Raw genomic sequence first — 14,136 nt, 5'->3', positions numbered from 1 at the left:
CAATGGAGGTCCACTTCTGATACGCAGAGGCTCCCAAGTTGTGACTCCCTGGATTTACTTCCCTACTAAGTAAATTTGAAATATTATCTGACTATATAGATATATATTTGCCATCAATACTTTTTAATATTTGCAAATGTCTTTTACCTGTTTCTTTGCTTAAGATTCTTCCTTCTCATTCCTTCTTGCCTGCTTTTTCTTCAAAATATTTTGTTTTGTATTACAGGCTTGACTTCTCCCTTTAGCTCTTTCTAGAGTTTAAGCATAGTTTTCTGAAGCTCTGTTGCAAATTTCTCTGTTAACTGTGGTTCCCAGACAGACTTCTGGTTAGTGGCCTTTGCTAACTCTCTATCAGAAGCTGTGCATTTCCTAATATGTTGGTAACTTTTTACTGTTATATCTTCAGCAGTGATTGTTCTTTACAAGAGCCTACACCGTGTCCTGAGCTGCGGAAGTCTTTTCATGGTTTTATTGTTTACCCTGCTGGGGTCCTATAGCTTTCATCTATTTTTAAGGTAGCTTCTGGGCTCAAAGTTCTAGCACAAAGTGAAAATTGATGTCCACACTCATTCACTGTGCAGGATTGGATTCCAATTTCTCACAGATTCCATCTTTAAGACAGGACAGGTGGCATTCCCCAACCTGGTTTCCCAAATGAGAAGACAGACTCATTCTCCCACCCCAACCTCTCATCTGGCTTTGCACAGCTTCACTACAAGCACAAACACAGCCTAGACTTCATTCTCATGTAGGGATATAAAACATGGGCCTCTAAGGTCTGCTTCTGGTTCTGATAACTTCTTGGGTCTCCAGAACTTCAAATCCCACTCACCCCCTTAGCATTGAGTTCCCTCTTGTTTCTGTACCTGGAGTTTTCCTGAACCTAAGTTACATAATTAAAATATTTTTGTTATGTTTTTATCAAGCACTATTGTGTGGTCAGAGTGTTAGGAGGGGCTTACTGAGTCAGTTCAAGTGCCTTCTTCTCTGGAAGTTTCCAAAGTATCTTTTCCATTTCTGTAATTCTTGTTGTCCACAAACGTCCAACATTTGGGATGTAGGCAGCCATTACTTCAGGCAGAGGTTAGACCCTACTGAGAATGCAGAACTCAGTGTTCACCTTTTGACTGCCAAAATGGGCAAGAACTAAATTTTATTGACAGAAAAAAAATAGATTTGTGTGTTCCAAACTAAAGATTGTAGATTCAGAGGATAGAGTTCTTCCAAGTCACAAACTAAAAAGATGCCAGGTAAGATATGTGAGTAATTTTCCACCATCTATGTATAACATTCTGGATCTAAGTAAGCATTGAAGAAATGCTAAAGTTGAGACTCTGATTATGATTTAGAAGGGGCTTGATGCCACCATTTCCTAGGGCTCAACAGAGGGGGCTGTGGGGCAGAAGGGAACAGAGCAGGCCAGGTGATAGGATCTCCAGATAGGTTGACAGGAAAAACAAAGGCAAGGGGATTAGGTCCCACTTACCTTTGACAAGGGAGGGCAGGGCCTCCTCCCAGGGGGCCCTGTTGAGCAGAAATTGGGGCATGGTATGTTTCAGAAGAACAAGGGCCTCTAGAAGTGCAACAATTTCTCCTCAGCCTGTGCATGATGCTGGGAGATTCTGAAGTTCTCTTGGGCCTCTATAGAGAAATGAATTACTGAGAGGGGTCGTGGGCCAGAAGATGCCTAAGCTAAAATAAGGAAGGTCAGAGTGCATGGACCTCATTACAGAGGCCGTGGCAGGAACCACAGGTGTCAGCAGCACCTGCCCACCCCAGTCCCTGCCAAGCAGGACCAGTCCCATCAGCAGCAGATGTGGAGAGTGATACCCAAAGACGAGGACAAAATTCCCTGTAAACACCTACAAAGGTGACAGAAGAGCCAAAAATTGGACTTCCTTCCCCCAACTCCATGAGGACAGGCAGGGAGAAGCAGTAAAGAGGATGGAGATGAAAGAGATGGGAAAGGCCTTCCACAAAGGCCTTCTATGTGGTCATCGTTGTTTCTCTGGGCTTGATAGTGTCCAGGTGAATTATTTCTCCCCCAGGGCATTTTCACAGCTTCTCTGGATAGATAGCCTTTTTCACCCATGCTGGGGATCTGTATCCTACTTTGTCATTCACAACGCACTCTCAGGGTGACCATTGATGACTCTCTCTTTGGCCCCTGTTTCCTGGCTGGTCCATTTCCATACAGACTCTTCCTACTAGGGTTCTATTGCTCCTTCAAGTGACCCTCTTGAACAATTCTTTTAAGGTCCCATGTCCAGCAGATGAAAGGCAGGTTCACTTGACTCCTCAATGGGGATGTAGTTTCCCCACTGGTGGTCCTGACTCTGCGGCCATAGGCTGTTTCAGCAGCATCTCCCACTCGAGTTTCTCAGATGTGAGTCAGGCACCTGTGCAGTGCATCCCCCTGCAGGGGACACACATTGAGCTCTCTGAATGGTCTCATTGATGCCCCTCTCACCAGGATTGAGGTGAAGGGTAGGTACTCATGGGGTGTGGAGGGAACTCACAGCATAGCTCTTTCCAAAGAACTTTTCTTCCCATGATCTCCAAATCCTAAGTTTTTATGCCTTCAATATAAATGAGACCTTAAGAGTCTCAAACCCGGTTTTCAGAACTAGCTTTGCAAATTCTTCAGTGGAAGGCATTTTCCCAAGAGGTTTTATTGTACCCTCCAAGTTCTCTGGGGACTGTAAAGGATCTGATGAGGCATTTGAAGGACAATGAATGTGGATTCAGCTGCATCTAGTACAGGCAGCGGACACACAAGTGGTGGAGGAAGCTACGAGACTTTGGCTGATACACCTTCTCTAAATCTGGGGTTCTGTACCACTTTCTCAGGATATGACTTTGGGCAAACTATTTTACTTCTTCGAATCCTGGTTTCTTTGGCTGTGAAATATCTTGCCTGCTCAGCAAGGTGCTCTGAAACTAAATTAGATAATCAATGAAGAACATGCCTTAGAATAAAAATAATTATTATTTTATTCCCTCCTTCCCCAGAGTCTGTGCCCCTCCTCCAGATCCTGGCTCAGTCATATTCCATTATACAAGGCTGGTGCTATGTCACCATGGAGTGTAGGGATCCAGGGACCACAGAGGACCTGAATGTGACCTGAGAGAGCCAGGGCCTCCCCAGGGAGCTGGAGCAGAGAGGGACACTAGGACCAGCCCCCCAACCCATGGACTCTGGCGGTGAGCCTGCCCCCAAGCCAGTGCAATGCCAGCCTCACTTGTGTGGTCAGCAATTATGTGGACCAGAAAACTGCCACCAAGAAACTTGGGGAACTATGTTGAGCTCAAAAAAGTGCCAAGCAAGGTGAGCATGCTCAGCTCAGAAGACACTTCTTTTCCTGGAGATTGGGGGAAGGGGAGTTGTGGGGCCATCCCATGCCAACCTTGCCACCTCTGGACAATAAATGCCAGCTGGGAAGACCCACCAATAGTAAAAATTTGCATATGCCCCAGGAAACTATCCGGGGAAGGGATGGAATCAGGGGTTTTAGGAAAAGAACAGCTATACTAGGCACTTACCTCTGCTTTGCTCTGAATCCTACTTGAACAGTCACTGAGTGTGTGAGGAGTCACATTTGTAGCCAGTGATTTCAACTGGGAAACATGAAGAAGTTAGAGAAAGGCAAGTTTTAACTCATAATATTAGAGAAGAGCTTTCTATGGTCAGAGTCATACAAAAATGGAATGGAAGCCTTAGGACACACTGAGGCCCCTGTCACTGGTGGGGCATAAGCACAGCCATAGCCACTTGATAGAGGTATTATAAGTGCAGACAGGGGCAGGACTTTATGGTAAGGTGTTATAAGTGCATGAGGGGGGCAGGACTTTATGGTAAGTTTCCTTCCAACAGCACATTCTTAGATTCTAGATAACTCTCTTTGACAAAAATCACGTAGGCTTATTCCCAGCCACAAACCACCAGGTGGAGCAGAGTGCCTGGCACTGAGCTAGTCCCCTGCAGGAAGCATGGCAGCCCCAGGACCCAGTCACCCAGTCACCTCTCTCTCCCTGCTCTGTGTCTGACCCAGTAGGGACTGGAGCTTCACTCTTATTCCCATTACCATGGACGATACTTGCAAAAAGCCTTGTGCTCCTCAGGCTCCTTGGGAAGCTGGGAGTGGAACTCACCAGGAAAAAATTTCCAGCAGAAGGGAAGTAAGAACTACCCAAGCAGCCTTGACAATTGGGTGGGACTTTATTCCTTGTTCACCAAGTTTTCTGAACCATAAATGAAAGCTTTCTATCTTCTGCCAAGGTGTACATTGTATTTGTTATTACAAAAATGATCTGTTCATTATAAGTTTGAGTGAATCCACTGTCAGTAGGATTTGGTCCTTAAGCCCTTGAAAGAGAAAAGACTAATATAAGTTTTACAGTATTTCCTGTGTTTGTTTTTCCAGTTTTATACACACATGTAAACCAATTTAAGTAATTTACATTTTTCCAGAAATTGTGCATTTAGTGAATATTTTACATTAAATAGATGTTAATTATATATTATATCTCTTAGAGTTTTTTCTTGTTGTTGTTTGGCTATTTCATATGTGAGAGCAGCTTGGTCAAAGGCTAAGTGATAAATTTAGTGAAGATTCTAACCTTGAGAGCTACAGAATCCCATTCACCAGTTCACAGTTTTCCTCATTGGGTCTGTTTACCAATGCAGTTTGGTGATTCAGCAGTTACTATGTGGTATGTGGTATATTGAGGGATGTCCTCTTCTACTCCCTTTGCTAAGAATTTGGAAGTAAGGGAAATAAGGCTGGGTGGTTTTGTTTCTTTGTGTTTTAGCAGTTAAATGTAATTCTGTGTACCTAGATCACAGGAGAGGTATAGAAATTCTATAAGGGTAAGACTTAATCTCTTAAGGGTAAGACTTCTTAAGGGTAAGACTTAATCTCACATGACCTAAGAAACAATATGTCAATCAGAAAGGTAATAAGAAATGAAGCACAAAGAAAGGTACGTGACAGAGACAAATAAAGTGCCCTGTTAAGCTAGAGGAGATTATTTTGCACTGATCCAGTAAGTCCTATTGCCCTGATCTAGTAAGTCCTACAACGTACAAGAAAAGCTCAGACTCCAGATTGTTGGCAGAATCCACACTAGCAGCATCTGCTCACTAGCTCTGACTCCCAGCTCCCCAAGCAACTTATGGATGTCTTGGTTTCCCATGTGGTCTGTCTTTGGAAAGAGGATGCACTGATTAGGGTAACAGAAATATCCAGTCCAACTGACAAGTATACTTCTTACTGTCAATTAATAAATATGCATTCTGGACTCATCTACTCAGAGTTTATCACATCTGTTAGCAAGATTTTGCATCCCCAAGACAGGTCAGCTTTGGACAGTATTTGATGAAGCATGAAGCCACTAGTCTCAGTCTCAGGGTCTGAGGGTCAGACTCAGAACCTTGGTGAACACACCATGATAAGGCCAAACTGTGGGACCTCATCATTCATTCATTACTTCCCCAGCCATTAATTATTGTGCTGTACACTGAGGACATGCTGAGGATTGTCTTGGAAGACAAGCTGTCAGCCTCTGCTGGCCATATACATTCCCATTTGAATTTTATGAAGATTCCACAAAAACCACATGTTTGAGTTCTCAAGTGCAATTATGCATGAGAATTACATATTGACTTTTTAAGAAACACAGATCATCCGCAGTTTGGGGATAGGGTCCAGACATTTGTGTTTTTAAAAGCTCTGCGTGTGGTCTAATGAACAGCCAGGGTTGAGCAATTCAAAGGATTGTTCATTTGGATCAGTTAGACCAAAATTTCACTTTGCCTGTACTGTCTACACAGATCCAGAGATGATTATGAGTGGTTTCGGTAAAGATCCTGAAGGGGTTGTTTCAACACAAATAGAATGCAAAAAGAGGAGCAAGAACATAAAAACTATAACTAGTTACCAAGATGGCAAGCCTCTTGTTGGCATAATGTGGCTTTATCTATTTGGAGCACAGCACTGAGCATGTCACTTGAGTGCTAAAAAACTATAATAGATAATCTCTTTTTCTGATAAGTATTACAGAGAATCTGATGACACAAAATAAATTTAAAAAAAAACAGACCTCAGAAAATAACCACTGTTAACTGTTTCAACTTTTAGACTTCCTTTATGCCCACATAAACATGTGAATAGAGACAGAAGACACACTTCACAATTTCATATCTTAACGGAAAGCTAAAATAATCAAGATGATGTAGTACTGACACGAGGATTGATCATGGGAATAAAATTTAAAGTTCAGAAATAAATCCACCCATCAATATACAATTGATTTTCAACAAGGGTGCCAGAACAATTCAATGGGATGAAATTAGAAATCAATAATGATAATAAGTTTGGGAAAATCACAAATCTGTGAAAACTTAAAAAGGTACTCTTCAACAACCAAAGTGTCAAAGAAGAAATCACAGTGGAATTAGAAAATACTTTAAGATTTAAAAAAAAAAAAAAACCTTGAAAATACAACATACCTCATACCATAAACAAAAATTAGTTCAAAATGTATCAAAGACTAGATTGTAAGAGCTAAAACTAAAATACTCTAAGAAAAACATAGCTGAAAACATTCATGAATGAAATTATTTGCTTATTAGGCAGTAATTTCTTAGATATGATATCTAAAACACAAACAACCAAAGAAAAAAACACATAAATTGGACTTCAACAAAATTAAAAACTTTTATGCAGCAAAGAACATTATCAAGAAAGTGAATGATGACCCCGGAAATGGAAAAAAATATTTGCAAATCGTATACCTTATAAGAGTCTACTATCCAGAAAATATACAGAGCTCTTATACCTAAATGATAAGAACACAAATAACTCAGTATTTTTAATGAGTAAATAATTTGAATAGACATATCTCAAATGATGTGGAAAAATATTTCACATTATTAGTTAGTAAATAAATGAAAATCAAAGTCACAATGAGATACTTCTTTATATCTACCATGATATTATAATTTAAAAGTCACACAATACCAAATGCTGACAAGCATGTGGAAAAATCAGAACCCTCATTTATTGCTGGAGGGAATGTGAAATGGTGCAGCCACATTGGAAAGCAATTTGGCAGTTTCTCAAAATGTTAATCACATAGCTTACACATGACCAAGCAATTCCACTCCCAGGTAAGCTTCCAACAAAATTGAAAACATATTTATATAAAAACATGACATTATTCATAATAAACAAGGTGAAAATAACTGAAATGTTCATCATCTAATGAATGACAAAATGTAGTATATGCATACAATGCAATATTTAATCTTTATTATTTTCTTCCTTCTGCTTGCTTTGGGTTTGGTTTGCTATTCTTTTTCTAGATTCTTAAGTTGGAAGGTTAAGTAATCGATCTAAGATCTTTCTTTTTGTTTAACATAGGCATTAATAGCTATAAGCTGCCCTCTGCATACTGCTTTCAATATATCCTATAAGTTTTGGTATGTTGTGTTTTCAGACTTTTTCATCTCAAAGTATTTTCTAATTCCACTGTTATTTCCTCTTTAACACTTTAGTTGTTGAAGAGTGCATTTTTAAATTTTCATAAATGTGTGATTTTTCCAAATGTCTTATTGTTACTGATTTCTAAGTTCATTCCACTGGCTTTGGAGAACATACTTCGTATGATTTCACCTTTTTAAGTTTATTGAAGTTTATGAAATAAAGCTTTATGACCTAATATGTTGTCTTTTTGAAAGAACATTCCAGGTACAGTTGAAAAGAATGTGTGATTAGCTCAATAACGAACAAGCGGTTCAAAAGAAGGAAGATGAACTGTCCAAAAAACTTGTTAGGTCTACGTGGTTTAGGGTATTCTATTGTCTTCTATTTTCCGAATAGATTTTCTAGCCATTATTGAAATTGTTTTATTAAAGTCTTTAATTGCTATTGTTGAATTATCTATTCATACTTTCAATTCTGTTAGTTTTTGCTTCATCTTTTAAGGTTCTTTTGTTAGTTGTATGTATGTATGTTTATAATTATTATAATTCTTTATTCCTACATTGTCACCTTTTTCATATCAAACAATTATTTTGTATGGTGTCATTTTAGGTCCCTTCTTATACTCTATATTTTGCAGTTATTTTCTAAGTGGTTTTCCTAGGGATTACAATTGACATATTAATTTATACATACCTGGATTGTATTAATATCAGCTTAATATAAACATTAATAATATAATATATTGCAGGATCTGGCCAGCAGCCCGCAATGCAAAGGGGCTCTTTTTGTTCCCAGGTGGATCGGCAGATTGAGAAATAATAGACACACACAAGACAATGAAAGCTGGGTCCAGGGGAGTCACCGCCTTCTGGTGTCGCGGTGCCAACAATGCACTGGATACGCCAGCATTTATTATTAAGTTTAGTGAGAGTCGGGGTAGGTTAGTGAGGGATTTAGGGTCATTTGATTATGAGGTGAGATGGTCACGTGGGGATGAAGTAATTCTTTAACATAACATCTGTATGAAAAAGTACAGTATACAGAGGTAAGAATTTACAATATAGTGTGTGCATCAGTAATTTCTAACAGAGCCTTAAAAGAGGAACACAGTCTTTCCATAACCTATGATTAGCAAGATACTAATCAGCAGTAACAGTTGCAGCAAAAGCTGGTTGCAAACAATTCATAGAAACAGAACGTGAAGTTAGACAGCGGGTTAGACCAGAATTTCTCAGAAGGGAGTATGCCTTAACTCTAAAGAGGCCTAGAGGAGTCACGGCAAGATGAGGGCATTTATAGCCCTATCTTATCCATATAGACAGGCGCCCCCCATGCATCTATTTATAGGCTCTCCACAAGGATCGCATTCCATTACCAGAGCTATGAACATCTGCTTTTCTGGGATAGGAATCCTGGTGATGTGAAACCTCCCTGACTGCACGTCCATTCATAGGCTCTCTGCAGGGGGAAGCACATCTCATGCTGTTGGCTCATTCTGGCAGTCCAACTTGGCATTGTCTTTACACAATTCTGCATGCAATTTTGTATTTACAATAATCAGGAGCATTTCATATTTTATTCTATAGCAATAGTTTCAGGGGGTCTCCCTACAACAATATATAATATTTAAATAACAGAACTCATTTAACTGTCCTGAATTTAAGGTCAACATATTAAAATACATAATATATTACAACAAAATGTAAAACATAACTGAAGAAAAAAAGATACAATGCACAAAATTATTTTTGTAAACAAATGTAGAAAGGGTTATCCTTAACTGGAGATTGTCTCTTCCTCTCTCGCTTGAACTTCTCAAAAGATTGTCAACCATTTTTTCACACTTACATATTTTAGGATAGAGAGGTAGTCAAGCCTTCTTTACTCTTCTCTGTTGTATCCAGATCACAGTTTCTCCACAAAATGTTTGATACTCACTCCTTTGAGGATATACCTGACTATATCACACTCTACACCTTCTTATTACAGTCATCTATCTCCCAACCTCCTGGTCATTTCTCACCAAAATCAAACTCAGACATTTTCTCTAGCCAAATTCCTGTACTCACCCTGCATGGCATCAGCACCCATACGTGCATCAACTAGGATACCTGGCTGCAAATAACCAGCTCTGATTCAGGGTCAGGAAGTCACCACCAGCACTGCTGGCTGCAGAGCCATGCCATACCTTCTATATGCACATTGATTCAAGAAAAATCAAAGACCAACACCTTTTCTCCCAATACTCACAGATATAGAGAGACACATGTGGGCCTCTGCTATGGCAGAAAATCCAGTGACACCATCACTGTCCTTGACACAGAAGGCCAGAAAAAGCAAAAGGGTGACTTCTGCCTCACTTCCAACCTCCAATCCCACCTCTGACAATGAAGCTTAAATCACATTCAGAGCCCCAGCTGCCACAGAACCTGGTAAATGTGGGATTTGCTTTACTGTCTCCAGGGTAGAGGAACTCCATTGAGTACCTGCTCACCATATCTACCATACCTCTTTTACTACCCTGCTAAAATCCCATGGATAAGCACATCGAACATTCCAACCAGGCTCCTAAATAACTCTGTTTCACTACCACCAGGTCTTACCTAGTTAGCAAATCATGAACCTTGTATTGATCCAACCTCTGCACAACACTCACACTGCCTAACAGAATCACCAGTCTTCTGGATGACCTATCACAAATTCACAATACCTAAGCACAGTAAAATGTTAACACCATTGAACAATCAGTTAAGTGCATGACAGCTAAAGATAATATAAACTAATAATTGCTAGCACATACTGAGTGCTCCCTATGAGCCAAGACTCTCCAAAGCATTCTGCAGGTCTTAACTCATCTAATCCTCATAAGCACTCTGTGAGATAGATGTCACCATCCCCGTTTACAGATTATAAAGGAAGAGACATGGAAAGACTAAGTCATTTCTCAAGTCCTCACAGCTGGGAAGTATCAGAACCAGGATTTAAATCCAGGTAGTTTGAATCCAGAGCCCACACTTTCATCATTCTGCTGACTGCCTCTCACATTCTCTTAATCTTCCATCTGCTATGGACTGAATTGTGTTACCCTCCCCTCCCAAAATTCTTATGTTGGATCCCTAAAGCCCAATGTGACGGTGTTTGGAGATCAGAACTTTGGGAAGTAACTAGGTTAGATGAGATCACAAGGGTGGAGTCTTTATGATGGGATTAGTGTTCTACAATAAGATGAATATATCAACCTCTCTCTCTCTCTCTTTCTCTCTCCACCCCCCCCCACCCACCCCCATCACTCTCTAGCCACCTTGTGAGCACACAGTGAGAAGGCAGCCATCTGCAAGCCAGAAAGAGAGACCTCACCAGAACCCAACCATGCTGGCTCCCTGATCTTGGATGTCCAACCTCCAGTCTATGGTGTTCTGTCATGGCAGCCTGAGCAGACTAAGACACCAACCTACCTTATCACTCATGGCAAATGACAGAACCTCACATTTTTCAGAGAAAAATGAACAGTAGAAAGTAATATATTCAAGTTCTTACCAGCACACTTCCTGCTTACCTGCCTTTATATTAATCTGTCCTAATTCTCTCCTGTCCCCACACAAAGCAGTGTGCTCCTGTTGTCCAAAGTGAGTGCCTTCTCTTGTAGTTCAAGTCCCTTTTCCTCCCACTGTTTCAGGACCACCGATCTCTAATGCAGTTCCCCTTTCTCTGGTGTGTTCCATGGACCTTGCTCACTCCTTTGCTGCAGCCCTTAAACATTCTCAGGACTTCCCCTCTCAGCATCCCCTTAACCTCACCCTGCAACTATCTCCTGTTTCTTCCTCTTCCATGTCACAGCTGCACTTCTACACTTGCTCCAAGACCCTCCTCACTCCTCGGACTTCCTCCACCAGCAAGTACCCCTGAGAACTCCACCAGGTGACCAGGAACCGCCCAGCATTTGGCACTGTTGACTCCTTTCTCTGTCTCTTTCTGAGAATTGTCTTCCTTGGTTTCCCTGATATCACTCTCTCCTGAATCCTGCCCTCCACCATTCTCAGGCTCCTTTGCTGCCTCCTCTTTCTGCACCTCCACCCTCCCCTCAAGCACTGGGTCTTGTCATGAGCCCATTTTCATCTCATATTTTACATTCTCACTAGGACATCTACTTCCCTGCCTTCAATGATCATTCCCATGCTGCTATTGCCCATGTCTGTATCTCCACCCCCCACCCTCTGCCTAGCATCAGACCCTGCATTCAGCTCTCTTCTAGATGTCTCCACTGGCACCTCACACTCAGTGTGTTCACTGCTGTGTTCATCTTTACCTTCTAGCCTATTTCTGTGTTTTCATTCTCGGCAAATGACCCCATCCAGGAACCTGGGTATTTTCCTTGGCTCCTTCCTCTCCTGACACCCTGGGGCAGTTGATCAAGGACCTAGAATGTGTCAGATCCATTGCCAAGCACCTCACATGCAACGGTTTCATTTTATTTTCATAATCTTAACAGAGAGGAAAGAAATAATTAAACTTCAGCTGTTTCTAGCACCTATTGGTGAGAACATTGTAGCAGAGCTCCCTAAGCCATCACACACCATCTCAGCTTCCCCACATTTTGTGGCATCTTCCTCCTCACCTCGGTTCCTAGGTCCAGACCAGCTCATGGGCCCTTTTGATGTTCTTCACTTGTCCCTCGTTACACTATTTTGCAACATAGCAGGTTCTTTGTTTTATCATATGGAACTTGGAGAAAAAAGAGACGCATTATTTGTTACAGGAAATGAAAGCAGAAGCTATCATTGTGTGTATTATCTGGTAATAAACTGGTATTCGTCTCATGGGAAAAGTTAGAATAGTTTCAGGTGATTTAACTGGTCCTACAAAAAGATATTAAAAACTATCCTCTTCTCTCACCTGTCCCCATCACCACCTCTATTCCTCAGGCAAACAAGGTAACCTGCTTTTTGCTCAATTTTTAATGCAAACAAAAAAAAATTGTCTGGTTTGTCTCTTCCCTTCAATCTCCCCAGCTTAGCCTGCAGTTCCACCTGCAGTAGTCAGATTCCCAGAGATCAGAGGGGAACCAGACAAATTTATTATCCCTCATCCCCAGCCTCTTCAAAGGACACACATACATGCACTACAAACACATGAATGTGTAAATACACACAAACACACAACCCACACACACCAGCTTCCAGTCATGCCACTGTGTGTGAATTATAACTGAGATCATCCCAAACTATGAAGATTACATGTTAAACAAGGATTCTAAGTACCCGAGGACATAATCACCTACTAGATGAGTTAGGGAGCAGCATTTCCTCCCTAAATTGCTCGAGTACATGTTCTGAATGTGGCTCTTTCCCCTTCAGGGTTCCAGAAGTTCAGCCTTGCTGGTGGGCAAGAAGCAGGTATTTTTCTTTCCAGGGGACACTGAGATGCACTATAATAGACGGTAATATTTTCCAAATAATCCATGGAGGAAGTGCCCCAATTTGAATGGGAAAATGCTTCCTATTTTCAATTTATACTGAATGGCAAGGGAGACATATGAGATTGGAGGTGAGTACACAAGTCCATGATCAGTGCTACAAAGTTTAACAGGGCTACATGCCACCACAGCCCTGTCCTCCCCTCTAGTCCATTTTAGAGGCCTGGAGAGATTATCCTCCTCTTTGCACACTCCTTCAAGGACCTCAAATGGACTCCTAAATGTGAGAATCCAATGTTTTCCCTATGTTAGAAGTGAGGCCTGGTGGAAAGTGATCAGATCATGGTGGCAGATGCCTCATGAATGGTTTAGTACCATCCCTTTGGTGATAAGTGACTTCTCACTCAACTAGTTTGGGACCTTCCCCTTCTCTCTCTCTTGCTCCTGCTCTAGTTATGTGACATGCTGGCTCTCTGTCACCTTCTGCCGTGATTGTAAGCTTCCTAAGGCCACAGCAGAAGCAGATACCAGCACCATGCTTCCTATAAAGTTTGCAAAACCATGAGCCAATTAAACCTCTTTTCTTTATAACTTATCCAGTCTTAGGTATTCCTTCATATCAACACAAGAACGGCCTAGTACATCTTACTAAGCTCATTTGTTGGTTCTAGAAGGTTTTCTATGTAGAGAAACGTGTTATCTAGAGATAACAATGGATTTTCTCCACTTTCCAACCTGTATAAATTTGTCTCTTTTTCTTGCCTTACTGCACTTGATAGAACTTGAAGTACAATGTTAAATAGAAGTGGTGAGATGGGGTATTTTTATTGTTTCATTTATTTCTGCTCTTATCTCTACTATTTCCTTTCTTCTACTTGATCTGGGTTTTTACTTTTATTTTTTTTCTCTATTCAGAATCTGCAAATTTAAATTTCTAATGAGACATTTCTTATCTAATATAAGCTTTAATCCTACCAATTTCCCTTTAAGCGCAGATTCAGCTTCATCCCACTAGTTTTATACATTATATTTTCATTTTCGTTTAGCTCAGATATGTTGTAACTTCCTTTCAGACTCCCTCTTTGAACCACTGAATGCTTAGAGATACCTTATATAATTTCTAAGTGTTGGCCGGGCACGGTGTCTCAAGCCTGTAATCCCAGCACTTTGGGAGGCCGAGACGGGCGGATCACGAGGTCAGGAGATCGAGACCATCCTGGCTAATACGGTGAAACC

General features: G+C 41.0%; 1 long non-coding RNA gene across 1 annotated transcript; it reads right to left on the bottom strand.

The window, feature by feature from the left end:
* Positions 1 to 971: 971 nt before the first annotated feature.
* LOC111543824 lies at positions 972 to 13,420 on the bottom strand. The gene is made up of 3 exons (XR_002731961.1): positions 12,103 to 13,420; positions 3,544 to 4,366; positions 972 to 2,940 (listed from the first exon to the last, which is right to left on the bottom strand). It is a non-coding gene; the product is annotated as an uncharacterized LOC111543824 (long non-coding RNA).
* Between the last annotated feature and the right edge of the window lie 716 nt (positions 13,421 to 14,136).

This window comes from Piliocolobus tephrosceles, chromosome 1 (assembly GCF_002776525.5).
Source record: "Piliocolobus tephrosceles isolate RC106 chromosome 1, ASM277652v3, whole genome shotgun sequence".
NCBI classification, from domain to species: domain Eukaryota; kingdom Metazoa; phylum Chordata; class Mammalia; order Primates; family Cercopithecidae; genus Piliocolobus; species Piliocolobus tephrosceles.
Note: the sequence above shows the minus strand (reverse complement) of the source record. Positions and strands in the feature narration are given on the sequence as shown.